General features: G+C 47.3%; 1 protein-coding gene across 1 annotated transcript in view; it reads right to left on the bottom strand.

The window, feature by feature from the left end:
* Positions 1–16,173, bottom strand: part of LOC107107631 (uncharacterized protein K02A2.6-like) — a gene marked incomplete at both ends in the record, with an annotated part of 34,360 nt that overhangs the window by 15,171 nt on the left and 3,016 nt on the right. The window lies entirely within an intron of this gene.

Genomic DNA, 16,173 nt, shown 5'->3' on the forward strand with positions numbered 1-16,173 from the left:
CTCAGGATTAGACTATAAAGAGCTCTATTCAAATCCTTAACCACTGAGCTTGCTAATACTAACTCTTCTTTCAGTTCCTTTTGCCCAATCCCCCATCAAACTAAAATCTTATTGGCTCTTGCGACTATGGGTAAATTATTAGTACACTTCTATCACATGGCTCTTTCCTAATCATTGTGGCTCCCAAGAATAGGTTGAAGATGATTGCCTGGGAAGCACCCACACAGCACCATGCCATGGACCCAGATGGCTCAGGTTAGCCTGATCTCATCAGATTTTGGAAGCTAAGCAGGGTCAGCTCTGACTAGTATTTGGATGGGAGACCTCCAAGGAATACCAGGGACATGATGAAGAATCAGGCAATGGCAAATCATCCTTGAATGTCTTTTGTCTTGAAAACCTTACAGGGTTATCATGAGTTGGCTATGACTTGCTAGCACTTTCCATCACCACAGGGCAAGTGCACTTTAATGCCCAGAACCATTTGGGCAAGGCCTAATGTCAGTAGCATGAGATAGACCCACAGCTCAATTGGCTCTCTTATAGTAAAAAGCTCAGTAGCACCTTTAAGACTAACAAACTGTATTGTTGCATAATTATTACTGTAGCACAAGGGTTATCAGAAAGCCACACACATTTTTCCAATCTCACTTCAGTGCCAGTTCCTGTCCTCAAATTCACAGAGAAACCCAAACACTCTTATTTTTGGTAGAATTACACCCCTCCCCTCCTCCACCTGGCTGTTGTGCCTCCTATATGAAGCAGGGTGATTTGGCAAATGCAAGCCAATGCCAGTGGTATGCATGGACCAACTCACACAGCAGAACCAGAGCTTCTAATTTCAGCACTGGAGCTAGGGATGCCAGCCTCCAGGTGGGACCTGGGGATCCCCTGGAATTACAGCTCATTTCCAGTCTACAGAGATCAGTTTTCCTGAAGAAAATGGATGTTCTGGAGGGTGGACTCTATGGCATTGTGCCCCACTGAGGTCCCAGTCCTCCCCAGGCTCCATCCCCAACTCTCCAGGAGTTTCCCAACCTGTATTGGCCCACCCCTCCCCACCCACCTCCTCACGTGGCTGCTCAATGCAAACTTTGCAGGAGGGAGGGGGGGAAACAACAACAAGGGCTGCACAAGGCGCCCAGCCTCCCCAAGCCAGCAATCCTGCAGGGAAGCCGGCTCCCTCCCTCCCCCCCACCTCCCCAAGCTGGGGAAACAACAACAACGGCGACACGTGGCTGCTCAAGGCAAGCCCCAGACCAGCTGCAGCCTCCATAGCCCGCAGGGGCAAGCGTCTCAGCCGGCTACAAAGGCCACAGCCATCCTGGGCACTCTCTACCCTCCCCACCCTGGCTGGAGCCCAGGCCAGCTCCTTACCTTTCTGTGCGGGAACTCTGAATGCACTAAAACCTTGTGCAGCCCGCAGCTCCACCAGCCTGGGAGCTGGGGGTGGGGCTTAGGGCTTCCAGGAAGCAAGCCCTGACTTTTCTCCCACCCCACCCAAAGTCTCAGAAAGCGGGAGGGTGAGGGGTGGGCAGGGGGGTCTCTCTCCAGGCCCGTGGCTGGGCGCCAGCTCGGGAGGGTGAAGGGTGAGCTGGGAGGCTCCTTTCCGGGCCTGCAGAGGAGGAGATCGGACTTCAGAAGAGTCAGTGGCACTTAAGAGTCAGGCACAGTTTTAAGCTTTCCATGCTTCAATGTCAACCTTTCTCTGTGTGCAGGCGGGCGCGGGGGAAAGCAGCCAGTCTCCACGTGCAGCTCTCCCTCAAGCTCGTTTCCAGAACAGTGAGGGCTGCTGGGAGGAGCTGGGGGTGGAACTTAGCTGGAAGCAAGCCCTCGTCCTGACTTCCCTCCCCCCCCTCCCTCCCAGTCCCAACCCATCCGGCGAACTCAGTCTTGGAAAGGTGAAGGGAATTAGGGAAACCCTCCGCTTTCAAATGTGGGGGAGCCAGGAGGAACCACTTGCCCCTGGGGGAGGCTTAGCACCTTCTGGGAAATTTCGGAGAGGGCTGGCGCCCCGCAACCCTCACAAACTTTACGCCTATGAATTGTCAGGAAGTCTTCTCTGTCACAGAACAGTTTGACAGGGTTTTTTTTGGGGGGGGGGGGAGAATGGGATAAATGTGCATACAGCAGTTGCATGGGGGAGACAAGTAAGACTGAAATCAGTTTCCACTTAGTTTGCAAGTACATTTTCAAAGCCAAGAGTGTGTGTGGGGGAGAAGGAAGCACAGGAAGAAAAGAAATGCTGGATCCCATTTCTAATGGCCAAACTAGACCCGATAGTATTCTTATGTCTGTCATTTTAAAGTAATTTAAAAATACTGCGAAGTCCCGATTTTGACTGGGCCTGCAGTGCAGCAGGCTGAGATACCTGTCCTGTCCCCCGCCCCCCCTTTTCAAGTGCCAAAACAGCTGTGGATGGGTGGATGTTGCCTTTCTCACACTATTGATCTGAGCGCCAGGACAAGAGATTCCCCCCACCCTCATTGGGGGCTGGCAAGACGTTTCATTATTTCCCTCAGGGAAAGGGTATCAGCCCACATACCTTCCAGCCCAGTGGTGTCTGGCCTTCTAAATCCCGGGAAGGGGGTGGGATTGCTGACTTCCCCACTCTCTGTCCGCCTCAAGGTAGGCGTCCCCTATCTCCCAAAGTTTCCTGTTTTCCAGGACTCTCCAAAAAGAACATATTTTTTTAAGCAACTGAATTTATGTTGCTTTTTTAAGGTGCTGCCCTAACACAGGAGCTTATGATGGCAACTCAGACACCACACAAATTATATTGCATCACATCTTACAGGGGGGGAAAGACACCTATAAGGTTATACTATTGACCGCTTGACTAACTTGTTCACAGTGACTGTCTAATGTTAAAGAGAACTGGAGACGTTACAAGGAGAAAGAAATGCCATAATAATGGGTGACTTCAGCTGTCCTCAGAATGATTGACTGGATAAATGTCACCTCCAGGTGTGCTGCAGAGATAAATACATCTAGGCAGCAGAAATGATTGCTTTCTGGAACAATTAGTTCTAGAACCTACAAGGGTAAGGCTCTTTTAGACCTAAGGACAGCAACGAAGTACAAGCCAAGGGTGTATATAAATACAGTCACACCACAAGACAACAGAACACGCAAAAGGATATATCTTTGTTGGAAGTGTGCCAAAAACTGTTGCACCATGGCAAATAAAGGGCAATTTGGGACAGGAGCGTTGAGAGAGGCTGAAAAGAGCTGAATGATGACTTGGGCCAAGGGGTCCCCAACCTTTTTGAACCCGTGGGGGCACCGTTGGAATTCTAACACAGGGTGATGGGCACAACCACAAAACGGCTGCCATGGGAGGCCCAGCCAATCACAAATTGCCAGGGAGTTTAATTTAATAGGACAAACAAAGAAACAACTCTAATAGTAACTCTTCAGCAATTCAGGCGGAAGCTCTGCTTAACAGGATCACCTTTTAAAATGAACACATTATTTAAAAATATTTTCTGGTACACACGCAGCATACCTTCAGTCCTACAGGGCAGATCTTTGTGCTGTGGTTGTAGTTGCTGCAGAAGCAACTTTTTAAAAATCCACACAGCCAAGGAGATCTCCAGTGGCCAGTCAGAAGCCCAGCTAGGCAAGAGCCACACCTGGCCATGCCCACTTTCTACAAACACTTGGTGGGCATTAGGAAAGGTGTCAGCAGGCACTTTAGGACCCATTGACCACTGCAGTGGAGACCCCTGACTCGGACTGTACAAGATATCCAGTGTTTAATATAGACAAAATGGAATCTGACTGCTTGATGTTTGAAGCCTGAGGAACCCTTCAGTTTAGTGAGGACTTTTTTAGTGAGGACTTTGCCTGGCTTGCAGCACATTAGACTGGAGCTCCCAGGACTGTGCAAGCCGTCAAGGCCAGCTCTATGGCCAGGCCTCACAAGGGGCACCACCTGCACATGTAAAGCAGGCTGCCGTGCTGTTCTTCCCCTCTTCATTCCTGCCTCTTTTCAACCCCAGCTCTGGAGAAATCCTCCTTACCTCCTCTCTAGTGATCCAGAAGAAAAACCTACTCTATGAAAGTCCCTCAAAATTTGTCGCCTTTTGCCCTCTATGGGAACTAAAGCTGAAGCCATGAACTTCACAACAGAAATTATCTTTCCTACGTGATATGGAAGCCTCCCCCTTCTTCAAAGAATTCAGGATTATGGTGGCAAAATACCCCTTTCCATTATGGTCACTTGGGCAAGAGGAGGTCCCTGCTGGTGGACCTGCTGATGGCACCTGGGTTTAGGCCACTTTGTGACACAGTGTTGGACTGGATGGGCCATTGGCCTTATCTAGCATGGCTTCTCTTATGTTCTTAAATGCCAACATTCCTCCACATTCAACTCTCTGACCTGAGTTCAGGATCCTAAGTTGGTATACACAACGGCTGTGGTCACACACACTGTTTGTGGCGATATAATGGTGTTACCAGGGAACAGTCAGTCAGGTTAGGTTCCTTTAGAAATCTCTAAGCGGTGGAAATTCCAAAGTTTAAAGATCATCCGCCAGAAGGCAACACTTGCAATTCCATTTGTGGCCTGTGGAGGCAGTGAAGAATAAAGAGAAAGAGAATGCACTTGTGGGATGGAGGGTGGAGAGAGCTCACGTCCCCACTGAGGACCAGCCACTTGAGACTTGGACTAGCTGAATCAATCTCCATCCCAGTGGCAAAACAACAAGAAGTGGAGGTTGTTTTACCACAATTTGTGTAAACAGCTGTGTTTTCCTGGAAAGTGCACTTTTATAACGAAAATGAAAACTAATGGTAAAGGCTGTATTCATTTAGTTCCATCTGTACCTCTACTTCTTTTTATTTTCATAAACAAACATAATCTTCCTTAATCCCTAATAGGCAGAGTCTTTTGAGACTTATTACAGTTGTCCCAATATTTCTCTAAAAGGTAAAGGTTCCCTTGCTCGAAAGCCAGTCGAATCCGACTCTAGGGTTGCGGTGCTCATCTCCGTTTCCAAGCCGAAGAGCCAGCGCTGTCCGAAGACGTTTCCGTGGTCATGTGGCCGGCATGACTAAACACCAAGGCGCATGGAACACGGTTACCTTCCCACCGAAGTGGTACCTATTTATCTACTTGCAATTTCTTGCTTTCGAACTGCTAGGTTGGCAGGAGCTGGAGCTAGAGACGGGAGCTCACTCCGTCATGCGGCACCCGGGTCTCGAATTGCTGAACTACCAACCTTCCACAGCCTGCGGTTCAGCGTCTTAACCACTTGAGCCACCGCAGCATGTATTTCTCTTGTAAAATTAAATCTACAGTATGCACTGTCTGCAGAAACAATTCTTTCTTTCATCACAAAAGTGCATTTTCCAGGAAAGCCTACAGGCCTGTAGGGGGCAAAAGCTGTAAATTCGCATTTCAGCATACATTGTTAACCCTTTCCTGCTCAGAGCTGCCCAAATCAGTGCATCTGGCTCCCGGCCTGTCTGCTTTGCTCCACGTTTAATGACATGATTGTGTCCTCCAATCCTTCTAGGGTTCTGTCAAGAACAATGGAGTCTTAACTATGGGATGGCCAAACCAATAAGACATATCAGTGCCAGAGGCTTCATTGCTTCGAGGGCAACACAATAGGTTGCTTGAGGTCAGAATCACTGGAAATAAAATTTAAATTAATTTGAATTACTTCATGAGGCCCAATTAAAATAAATTTAAATAACCCAGAGTACTGCATTCAAACTGAATTATTTATACATACATGTGTGTGTGTGTGCAAATTATTATTCATATTAAATGAATGCAACTTATTCAATTTGATTCAGCTGTAGTTCTTTGTTCAGCTTGCCAAAGTAAAGCCCCATATTACTGATTTCTTGAAACTGTATCTTGACCTTGTTACCTCCTGGTCAATAGAATATTTCTGATGGTGTCAGGCGGGAAGGACGGTGGGGGCTTTTGGGGAGGGGCAGAGTGGAAGAGGACGAGGACCGGCTTTCAAAGCCAGGAAATATATAGATAAAATTTGAAGCATATGAATTCTCAATCACTCTCCAATCAATATCACAATAAAATAATGTTATAGAAAAACATGGCCGGTGTGGCTCCTTCATTTGTTTGTTTTCCAGTTGCTGGCCCACAACCCTGTCGCTTGATGAGGTTAAAGAGATCTTCTGAGAAAGATCCTATTGATTTTAATTACCGAGAAACAGCCCACAGGGACAAAAGAACTTGGCCTGTTTATTTAGTCAAGGCTGTGCTTCAGTATGGTATAAGGAGAGATCAAATCAGTGGCTCTCGTTATTACAATAATAATAAGGCAGAAAAGGTGCTTCAGGGCCTGGAAAGGTTTGCAGGTAATAACCTCTGTTGCTCCTCCCCCCTCATAAAAGACAGGCTTGAGGAACAAGCAGCAATTACCGGGGGTCAATATTAATTCAATTAAATTCATGTTATTTATATAATAAAAAGCACCGCTTAATATTTTCAAAATATACTAATCAAAGCAGGTGGCGTGCCTTTCTTATTGACTGATTTTTATCATTGCTAAATGTATATTGAATGGCTTGGCTTCCTGGGGACTGAAGCTAACGCTAATTAGTTATTCCAGATAAAGCTACGGACCCAGCAGTATGATAAATGCTTATAAAGCTGATTGGTCTGACAATGCTGCCTACTTAGGAGTTAAACAGGGAAAGTCCTGAGAGATTAGTAGCCATTAGAGGGATGAATTCTATCTTTGGTATTGGAATCATTCCTCATTTTGGGGGGGGGGATATCTGTGCTATCCATGGCTCCACATGATTTCTTTGGAGGGATATTTCCACAGACTCTTCACCAGTGCACAGACACTGTATTCTGGCCCTGTGAAATGCATAGAACTGAGGATATTTCTTGCTGAAGAGGAGACAACTGGGCTGCTAGATAGGGCAGCTACATTGCTACATGCACCTTTGGCCCCCTTTTGAAATGGCCGTGTGTTCACTCTAAGCACTGGCCCAGATAGGGTTGCCAGCTCCAGGTTGGGAAATACCTGGAGATTTTTGAGTTAGAGCCTTACAAGGGCGGGGTTTGGAGAGGGGAGTGGAGTGGGGTATAATGCCATAGAGTCCATATGCCAATAAAGGCCTGTGTATGTAAGTATGTATGTATGCCATAGGGCACACCTTTCAAAGTGGCCATTTTCTCCAGGTTAATTTATATCTGTGGCCTGGAGATTTGTTGTAATCCCAGGAGATGTCCAGCCGCCACCTGGAGGTTGGCAGTCCTAGCAGATCAGGCTAGCTGATTAGGCTGGCTGTTATCCTGGTCAGGGTTGTTTACTTTTATGGGCAGCAAGCAGCTCTATTTCTCATTGGGTAGCTCAGATGTTTCTCTTGAATCTTCTAATGGTCACAAATTCCACATAAATATCGGTCAGAGCTCTTCTACATATATTTGCTTGCAAATATGTTCCCAGTAATTCAGCTGTACTTCTTCCTAAGTAAGCATGTAGAGGCTTGCAGGCCATAAAACTTCAGTCAGTTGATTGCTGTGTCTTGAAGGGGAAGAAACCCCAGAAGACCATTACATCCAGAAACTTAAGCTACATAACTATACCCCTCTATATGGAAAGAGGGTGCAGATACCAGTGGTAGAGAGATAAAGGAGGCTGCAAGAGATAAGGGACAGAAATTTGAAATAGAAGGCATGGGTTTGATGTCTGGAGATGCTAATTTCCCAGTGAGGCCTGGAGTTCTCCTGGAATTACAACCACCCTCCAGGTTACAGAGACCAGTTCTCCTGGAGGAATGGCAGCTTTGGAAGGCAAATTGTACCCCCCCACACTGAGCTCCCTCCTGTCCTGTCCCTGGGCATCATCCCCTCCAGGAATTTCCCAAGCCAGAGCAGGCGACCCTAGGCATTGGATGACTTCTTTCCACTAAGAGAAAAACCTAATTTGGAAGAAGGAATCTTTCTATGAGGTTCTGTGCTTTTTCTAAGGAACCAGTTTTGCAAATGCCGCATATTTAAACACGCAAAAGGAATGGTGGTAGTGGTGGAAGTCATCAGCCCAAATAGTCTTGGAAAGAATAAAACAGATTGAAATCTATTTTTCATCAGACAGAAAACCAGGGTCTTTATTTGTGAGGCCCCCTCAGGAAGAGGGTATGCATGTGCCTTAATAAACTCCAAAAAGGCACCAATAAATATAGCCTGCCTTGATGGCACTGATATTGACTTCTTGTAGTTGATAACCAACCCTAAACTGTCCTTGAAAAAGAGCAGTTTCTGTCAAGAGCTCTCTCAGCCCCACCTACCTCACAGGCAATGCACCCTCTAAGCAGTGGAGTCTTGTGAGCAAAAATCCTGCTTTGTGAGCTGGTGGCATTAAAGTTGTGAGCGAGCAATTTGGTTAATGCATAAATCGGTTTGCCCTGGAGCCCTCCTTCCCGAGCTAAGACAAAAATGTGTGAGCCAGAGGCTAAAAAGCTGTGAGCTAGCTCACACTAACTCAGCTTAGAGGGAACATTGCTCACAGGGTGTCTGTTGTGGGGAGGGGAAGGGAAAGGAGTTTGTAAGCCACTCTGAGACAGCTTTGGGTAGTGAAGGGCGGGGTATAAATTCAATCTCTTCTTCTTCTTCTGAACCCTCACACATCTCCAAAATGAGTGTTATATGTGACTGTAACAAGTCATAAGATGGTGCAGCAATCAGCCAGTCCTCCAAATAGGGATATATGCAGCATCTCTTGGAACTAAGGCAAGCAACCATCACTGCAATGCATTTAGTAAATACTCCTGGCACTGTGGCTAATCTGAAGGGTAACACAGTATACTGATAAGAAACTCCATTGTGTTTAAAACATAAATATTTATGGTAATCAGGGTGAATAGCTATGTGAAAGTAAGCGTCCTGTAAATCTAGCAATTTAATGTTTAGTTCTGCAACACTGACAGAAAATATAGCATCCTAAACTTTTTAACCTTAAGAAACAAATTAAGATCTCCTAGATCCAAAATAGGTCTGTGGCTACCATCCTTTTTGGGAACAAGAAAGCCACGAATAAAACCTGTGGGTCCAGTCATCATCAGGCACACGCTGTATCGCCTCTTTGTCCAGAAGGGTTGCCTCCTGCTACTTCTTAGAATACTTGGGCCTGGGTGATGACAAAGGAGAGAGCGGTTTGCATGTTCGCTTTTATCTGCGACAGGACCTCATCTGTTTTCAGGGCGAAAAGAGTAGCCCCCTCAAATGGGAGGCACTCAACCTACTACCTTGTTTCCACTGGGAGGGCCATTGACTGCAACCACGCATGCCTGTGCAGAACAATTGCCAGAGCCACAGAGCCCTCACAGAAGAATCTACAACATGCCTCCTAGTATTCATTTGTTGCTTTGAAAGCCAGAGGGCTTCAGATTCGTCCAGAGTCTTCTCGTCATCTGGGAGGAAGTTGATGTAAGATGACATTTTTCTCCTATAAAAAGAGTTGGTAGCTTCCGGTTGGGGGGAAATGGCGATTTGACGCACCTTGCAATCGTGCAGGGCGGACGGGGGCTCCTTTTGACAGTTTGGGCAATTTATCAGCCCAATGCAACCTCCCCTAGGTAGGGGGAGAGTCTGGCAAGCATCAAGACCCAAGAGAGAGTTGAGATTGGTGTGATCAAGTCTCGGAGGAGGCTTGTTTTACACTTTGATCCCCTCTCTTGAAGCGGGTGTTGCATTCAGCACTAAAGGAGCTCACTGAGCTGAGAATTCAGCTTAAAACTGCTATTTCATGATATGGACGACAGGTGATTTAACTGTAAAAAAACGCAAAAGGTGGAAATTATGCCGAAAGTGAACTCAGACCATAATCCAATATTATGGATATCAAAAGAGGGAAGAAAGAAGCCTAGATGGTGATTGAATGAGGATTTTTTGGACCAACAAGAGATTGTAGAGATTATAAGTAAAAAAACCCTTGTTGCAAATTCGGAAGCTGCAGCTAGTGCAGAATGCCGCAGCCAGGCTGCTGATGGGCTTACCTAGATGGGAACACATCTGGCCTGTGCTGAAGGCTCTGCACTGGCTGCCAATAGCATACCAAATCCGTTTCAAGGTGCTGGTGCTTACCTTTAAAGCCCTATATGGCCAGGGTCCAACATACCTGAGGGACTGCCTTTCCCCACATATACCCCACAGAGCACTGAGATTGGGGTCACAGAACCAGCTGACCCACCCTGGCCCCAAGGAGGCCAGGCTCGCCGCGATGAGGGCCAGGGCTTTCTCAGTGGCACCTCCTCACTGGTGGAATGAGCTCCCGGAGGAGATCAGGGCCCTGCAGGACCTTTTGCAGTTCTGAAGCCACAACGATGAGCAGCTGTTATTCTGGGTGTGGCAATCATCCTTAAAAGTCCTGCCTCTCCTCCTCCACAACCAATCCTTTTGATTTAGGCCTTGTGCACATTCTCAGCCAATCAGATCCCATAGAACTCCACTGGATGGGAGTGGCTGAGCCAGCCTCAGCCTTTAAAAGGGTGAAGAAAAACATCTTTCCTTCAGAGAGGAGATTTTGTGGATCCAGAAAGGAGTGTCAGCTTATGTCATGATCTGGGCTGTACTACCAGAGGCCTACTAGGCCCAGAGAGCCTGGCTAGCAGTAGGTGAGGCTGGCCCTACAACTCCCAGAAGCCCCTGGGAGGTTTTGGAGCCAAAATGGACCAATAGGAAAAGAAGAGGGCTGGAAATAAAAGTTCTGGAGCAGCAGGAAGAGCTGTTCTTTCTTCCAGAGGGCAGAGCCAGAAGAAAGGCTGCTGCAGGGGAAAAACCTTCATCCTGAGGGAGGGGTGAGTAGTGTAAGGCCACTTGAGATAGTGAGCTAGGGAAAGTATATTTAGACGCATTAGGGCCTTTGGTTTCTTTTCTTTTCACCCACTTACTGTTATTATTCTGCACCTTGTTGTTTGACCTCCTATAAAATAAACCTTTTTCTTGTTTCACTCTGCCTGTTCCTCACACCTATTATTCAGCCAAAAGGGAGGTCTGAAGATCTTGGGAGGGTACTCTGGGCCTTCTGAAGGGAACCTAAATCCAGAGTGGTGGCAGCGTCAGTTGAGTTGTGACAGCTTAGCTAGGCTTTTATTTGGATTTTTTAGTTGAGGTTTGGCTGAGGAAAGAAAGATCATTTTCATGGTACAAAGAAGCATCCTGTTAAGGGCCCATCATTCCTAAGTGGTGTGTTCAGGTTCTGTGGAAAGGGGCTCTGTGAGAGAAAAGACCCTGCCCAGAGGAAGGGAAACCAAATCTCCCCCCAGGGGTTATTCACTTTATTGGAGGCCCAACTTTACCTCTCTAAGGGCACGATCACATGCACAAATAGCTGTGCCATAGGCACAAATGCCGGGCAGATTTAAAGGGTGCGATCAGACACGAACATTTGGGAAGTGACCCGCACCCGCCGGCAACCTGTTTTACTCCGCCGCAGAAGCGGAGTAAAAAGACCAGGGAAAGTCCAGTAGCAAACGGGTTGCTATGGGCCACAGACAGACTTTCCCCTGTCTGATCACTCCAGCACGCTCTCATGGCATCAGGATGGTCTGATCAGGCCATGACATTGTTTCCCCCCCACTTCAAATTCCTCCAGAGGGAATAGTCTCCTTCCCCCCACGTTATCTTGCATGTGTGACTGCCACCTAAGTTAGCCAAACATCGTTTTTACCTTATTAAATACTTTATTTCTGTCAAATAAACCACTGTTGTTCTTCTCTATCTGAAGCTTGTCTGTTATGTCAAGAAGCAGGGGTCTCATTTACCTCACAATCTATGTGCAGCATATCTCCAGATAAGAGACTTTTGGGGAGAACATCTGCATACGCATCTTTATTTTAAAGATTGTGCCCCCCTTTCTATTTGATTGTGGGTGGTTGTGGGTATAAAGAAGCCAAAGTGGGGGGCAGGATATTCTTCAGTCCAGAAGGCAATGGCCTCAGAGCCTCCCCCCCCACTCTATAGTCATCACACCAGGAGATTTCCAGGCCTCACCTGGAGGCCCTGGTTTCTGTCGATTTCTCTGTGGACTGTCTGACAAGTTGGGGTAACAGCCCCTTACAGGGGGGCTAGATTTGCTCCATGGGATTAAGGTAACTATGGTCCCGGTCACACGGAGAATTTGCCATGTGAGAGGCATGACTGCCAAGTGGATTAAAAGAGTGCGATCATACAGCAACATCTGGCAAGCGTCGCGCGCCCGTCTCCAACTTGTAGCATCCGGCCGAAGATGCGGAGTTTAAAAGTAGCTGGGAAAGTGTAGTATTATCCAGAAAACACAGGGCCCGAGTGAGTGTCTGATCGGATGTTTTCTTGTAAGCCTCCGTGGTATGCGCACAAACACGCATACGCACAAACGTGGTACTGCTTCATTTGCCATGCTTCACCATCACTGTGTGATCAGCGACTGACAGCCTGAGCATGGAGCCTCGGGGGAACATCGGATCATGATACCGTGCTTCATTTCGCTCCAGAGCAAGAAGCCTCACTTCTCCCCCAGATTATCTCACTCATGTGACCGGGGCCAATGACTTCCGAATTGTCTGTAAAATACCGACCTCCTAGCAGAGAGAGTTAACAGCATCAGCACTGTTGTTCTTGTTATGATTATTGTTTTATATTTCTAGGACCTCAAAGAAGCTCTCTATGGCAGTTGAGAAGAACAAACCCTGTTTTCAAGCAAATAAAAAAAGGAAATGAGAGAGAGAGAGAGAGAGAGGCCGATTTGCCCCAATCGTATGTGTCAATTTCACACTAAGTGCTGTGCAGCTGCATTTTGACCCCTAGCTTCACTAGATTTCCCCCGCCTCTACTCAATCCTGTTTTTTGAGGATTGAGTAGAGGCGGGGGAAATCTAGTGAAGCTAGGGGTCAAAATGCAGCTGCACAGCACTTAGTGTGAAATTGACACATACGATGGGGCAAAGGGAAGAGCCAGCGCGCTGCAGCAGCTTGTGGGAAATCAGTCAGAGAAAGAGAGAGAGAGAGAGGGAGAGAGAGAGAGAGAAGATATTTTTAAAAAATCAAAAGGAAAGACAGACCATCAGGTATAGTGTAATGTATCCAGTCCAGACCGCGTGGCCGGCTCAGGCTCCACGTGGTCAGAGACAAACGTCGAGCTGACTTCCGGTCTATGGCTTCAGCGATGGCGGAGGCTCTCTCCTGAACGGGGGAGGCATTCCGCGCTCCAGGGGTGCTGGAGGGGTGTCACCTCAAGTGGCACCCCCAGGTGAGCCTCAGTGTGGGGCTCCAAGCCGGGGGCGCTTGAGGGGCGACCTCTTCCACGGCTTGAAGCCGGGGAATTGAGGCGCTCCTCCCTGCCCCATTCGGTCCACCCCCTGAGAGGCTCGGTTTTTACCGAGCATAGCTGAATGCCGATCGGGACAAGCAAGCGGGTCAGCGAATGAAGCATGATTAAAAGGAGTCTGTGATCAGACTGTCAAGGAACTGGAGAATGAGACGAGCGAAGAAGCTTTAAAAGTGAGTTCCGATCCCCCCCCCACCCTCAGCGGCGTCGGGAGGAATCCCAGACGTAAACAAACCGAACTGTGATTTAAAGAGACGGGGAGGGGGAGAAGACAATTAATCACTCAAGCGTGCCAGAGACTTAGCTGTTTTTTGCGGATAAACCAGCACTTGCTGAAGAAGTGTGAAAAAGCACTCTTTAGTATAAACAAAGCGGAAAATGGCCGGCGTCCGAGGGAGAGGAGTAAGAGGGGGGCGTGGTTCTCAAAGTCCGAGAGTGGAGGAAGGAGATGTTTTCTCCACACTAACAGAGCTGCTTCGGCCCATTCATGAAAGACTCGATGGCCTTAACCAATTGATTGCTGCCTCAAACCAGAGCATGGCAAAACAGCAACAGCAGATCACCGAGCTTGTGAAAAAATCGATCCAAACTGATGAAAAACTTAAAGAGACCACACATGATGCTAAAAAGCTGAAGAAAAGAGTTGGTCTGATGGAACAAAAGCAGGATCTACACGAAAGGAAGCTATTGAACCTACAAATGGACAAAGCGAATAAAACCCTTAGATTCCAAGGGGTGGCTGAGACGACAGGAGAAATTTTGAAAGATGTGGCAGCTGAGCTAATCGCTCTATCGCTCGGCATTGCAACGGCTGAAGCGCATGCAGAGATAGAAGTGACATATCGTTCTTACTCTAAATATATTAAGCAAAACAAACTGCCGGGCGAGATCGTGGTCAAATTTCTCCGACGACAGACAAGAGATGATATTCTCAAAGCAACAGCAGACAAACCCCTGCAAATGGGATCAGCAAGTATCAGGGTCCTTAAGGACGTTCCATTTGAGGTTCGACAGAAAAGAAAAGCGTACAAAGAACTCATCTCAACACTTCAGATCAACCAAATTCAATACTCCTGGCTTTTTCCAGAAGGGGTCCAATTCAAATATAGAGACAAAAGAGAAAAAATCGACTCGGTGTTAAAAGCAGAAGAATGGTTGAAGCAATTCTTCGGACAGAAAGAGGAAGAGCAGCAAGACGGAGGAGGCCAGGCAGCTGACCTGGAAGAGACGGACAGAGACCTACTTGGAGCAGAAGGAGGCACGGCCAGAGAAGCATATGACTTGCGGCTAAGAGTTGCCAAATAGCACTTATGAACTAAAAAGACTTATGGATGAGCTGGAAGAAGTCTATGTGCACACTGAGAAGAAATTAGATATACAACAAAATGGACTAACTAATCTCCTAAATTCCTTGACTTAATGAAAGCATTAATCTTTATAACTAACTGCATACTAACTGTTAATGACCCTACTTTCTTGGGTTTTTAGTTATAGTGTGGGTTTTCTTTCTTTATACTGTTTGTATCCTGGGGTTTGTTATTTTAGTTTGTTATTTTTTTCCCCCCCTTCCATTTTTTCTCCCTCTCTTTTCTTTCCTTTTTGTAGTCACGTAGGTGTAATAAAAAATCAATAAAGCTACCCTTCAGGGGATTAAAAAGAGACAAACGTCGAGCTTCGCTCCAAGAAACAATGGACTATGGGGATCCTAGCCCATTCCAATCAGGGGACTAGGTTCCCGGCTGAGAGCCTATGGGACTCTCGGCCACTGTGTCAGACCCCACTGCAGGTAATTAAGTACACACTTGCAGGAAGGTTTTACTTTATTGAAGCCATGAAGCAATTAGAACAGATTCTCTGTTCAGAATAACGAGATGAGCGTTTGACAGATAGGTTAAAGCATAATTACAATAGCCAATAGATATGGTTCCCGCGCCCGCTTAGAAGGCTCATTGCGCGCCCAAACCCTGAGAAGCAACGGTTCCATGCAAACAATTAGACTATTCCCACACTACATAGTCATTACAGACTAAGCAAAAGCCTCCTGCCGCACACCACCTGTGGCCTTGGGTTGATAACGTTCCATCAAAGCAAGACTAGCGTACATAGAAAGGAATGCAGTCGAGGAGAAGATGGGCGCATGAGGGTGAGGGTGGACATACGCACAAGAGCAGATTACAGGTACCATGGCAATGGGGGGATTAGACACTAGGGGGTTTTAGGCATGCCTAATACATATAGGAAAGACAAATTGGCAGCTTGCTGACACACTGTAAATAACCTATAGGGAAGTAGGGGTGTGTGTTGGGTGGCGGTTTCTTGGGGGATATAAGCTGGCCTGCGAGCCGGCCAAAGTTGTCTTGTTACATGAAAAGTACTCAGAACGTGGAGTGATTCAGCAATAGTGATTCAGCAAGAGTACTTTATTAGATCAGGAACAAGACAAAGGAAACCCGCTCACAGGCCGGTTTATATGCGTTCAGAAAGCCCGCCACCAAGTACACCTAAACACACCCCCTACTCCCGATAGGCTATTTACAATAACCGGGCGACCATTGGTCTCCTGGCTGGGAAGCTAGCCCTTTGATTGGGCCGGCTAGGATCCTTCGGATCCTTTGTCTATCGACTGAAGCTACAGATGAATTGTGCCTGGCCAGCCCGGGCAAGTCCGGGCATGTCAGGCTGATGCCTTACACGTGGAAAGGCAGCAGTACATTACACCCCTCCCCCCATAGTCCAAACTACCCATATACAAAGTCCTGGAGGTATGCGGGAGACTTCCTGGGCCTTGTGGAACGGCGGAGTTCCGGGGTGCTGCTTGGGGCTGCTCCTTGTGGCCATGGCGGGGCGGTTGGCTGCGGCGTTTCCGGCGGCGGCAA

This window comes from Gekko japonicus, unplaced genomic scaffold (assembly GCF_001447785.1).
Source record: "Gekko japonicus isolate JY-2015 unplaced genomic scaffold, Gekko_japonicus_V1.1 scaffold5314, whole genome shotgun sequence".
In the NCBI taxonomy this organism is placed as follows: domain Eukaryota; kingdom Metazoa; phylum Chordata; class Lepidosauria; order Squamata; family Gekkonidae; genus Gekko; species Gekko japonicus.